This window comes from Bos taurus, unplaced genomic scaffold (assembly GCF_002263795.3).
Source record: "Bos taurus isolate L1 Dominette 01449 registration number 42190680 breed Hereford unplaced genomic scaffold, ARS-UCD2.0 Super-Scaffold_1723_ScbfJmS_2085, whole genome shotgun sequence".
In the NCBI taxonomy this organism is placed as follows: Eukaryota; Metazoa; Chordata; class Mammalia; order Artiodactyla; family Bovidae; genus Bos; species Bos taurus.
The window spans coordinates 5,643,010-5,644,649 of NW_020192292.1; the positions used below are offsets into that span (position 1 = coordinate 5,643,010).

Consider the following 1,640-nt stretch of genomic DNA (forward strand, 5'->3'; position numbering starts at 1 on the left):
TTTATGTTTGCTAATTTGACCCTTGTGAAAGTTATGTTGAGTTTAACTTACCTTTTCCTCATTACTTGAGAGGTTGAGAACCTTTTCTCATTTGTGGATCAGCCGGTAAGGAATCCACCTGCAATGTAGGAGATCCAGGTTTGATACCTGGGTCAAGAAGATCCCTTGGAGAAGAAAATGACAACCCCACGCCAGTATTCCTTTTGGTAATATTATTACTAATGACCATCCCACATCTATTTATTGGCCAATGGCAGGATCCTTTACAAAAGTGGATCCTGTTGCTTTATTCAGGAATTCTTACATTATAAGCAGTTAGGGAAGCTGGAAAAGGGACGTTCAGTGAGAGGCAGATGTCTTGGGGGAAATGTGCTATCAACCGTTTTATCTTTTTTGGTTAAAGAAAAAAAAAAAAAAACCACAGTCAAGATTCTACTCATAAGGGAAAGAGGGATGGGAAAAACGTTTGTTTTGTGATCTGGCATTTCTGTATCTTCTCACTGCATACAGTACCATTTACTGGGTATTGCTAATGTCCACCAGCAGAATACCTAAAGGTAAAAACAAGTATCAGGAAGGAAAAAGTACTACCAAAGGAAACTGAAGAAAATGGCTTCATGTGGGCTGTGGGCCGGGCATCAGGCTGGGCTCAGTAGAAGCAGACGGTGTGCAGGAAGCTCTGCCGCTCTTTTCCTGGAACACCTGCAGCAGTTTGCTGATCCCATCCTCCATGTCCCCCATGAGCTGGACGCACTGGCACAGGTCGCAGATGAGGAATGCTCCCAGCGTAGCCTCTTTGTGGGTGTCCACGTTGATCACATGCACAGGCTGGCAGGTCTCCTGCTCCCCGGAATTCATATCTTCCACTACCTGGTCATACACTCGCTCTTCACAGGAGAGGATGAGGTCAAAAGGATCTTTGCAGTCCTGGAACCTCTCTGGCCTGGGCTTGATACTCTTATTCTTTCCAGCATCCATAAAACGCCATTCTGCATATACATTTCTTTGTCTTTCCTAAGAAGGTCTTTGTACATCTCGTCACACGTGGTTCTGAAATCATAAACGTTTGGCCTGTCGCGTGCTGGTCCTGGAAGCTTCACGTTTGTTCCTGTTCTTCAGGACCGGACACTGAATCCTCATTTGCTAAGGATGTCGTGCACCTCCATGCTCCAGTTCTGGTTGTTCGAGCATACCACAGTGAGGCGCAGTGACAAAGACGGCATGACTGCAGCTTCACTCACCAAGACTCCCAGCTCAGAACTTTCGCGTCTGGACTCCTGCTGCTTCCATAAAAGCAAGATGGTGGCCTTGACGCCTAGAAGTGGAAGCTGCGGCAGCGGCAAAGTAGAGTGTCAGGACTTATGGCCTGGGCACGTATAACTTGTCCTGGCAGGCTCCTCGCACAGGCCCAGATTGCTGGGTGGCAAGGTGAGCGCCACTGCGGTATTCTTGGCTTGGAAATCACATGGACAGAGGAGCCAGGGGTGCTACAGTCATGGGGTTGCAAAAGTCAGACACGACTGAGCAACTAAACGACCACCACTACCACAGTTGAATCAGGTTATCCCTCTGTAAAATGCCTGGTCATATCCTTTGTATGTTTTTCTAATGAATATCTGTCTTATAATGATTTTAGAGTG

At 46.8% G+C, this 1,640-nt stretch overlaps 1 pseudogene; it reads right to left on the bottom strand.

Moving 5' to 3' along the window:
* Positions 1-649: 649 nt before the first annotated feature.
* Positions 650-1,266, bottom strand: LOC112445834 (RNA polymerase II subunit A C-terminal domain phosphatase SSU72-like; annotated as a pseudogene).
* Positions 1,267-1,640: the final 374 nt, after the last annotated feature.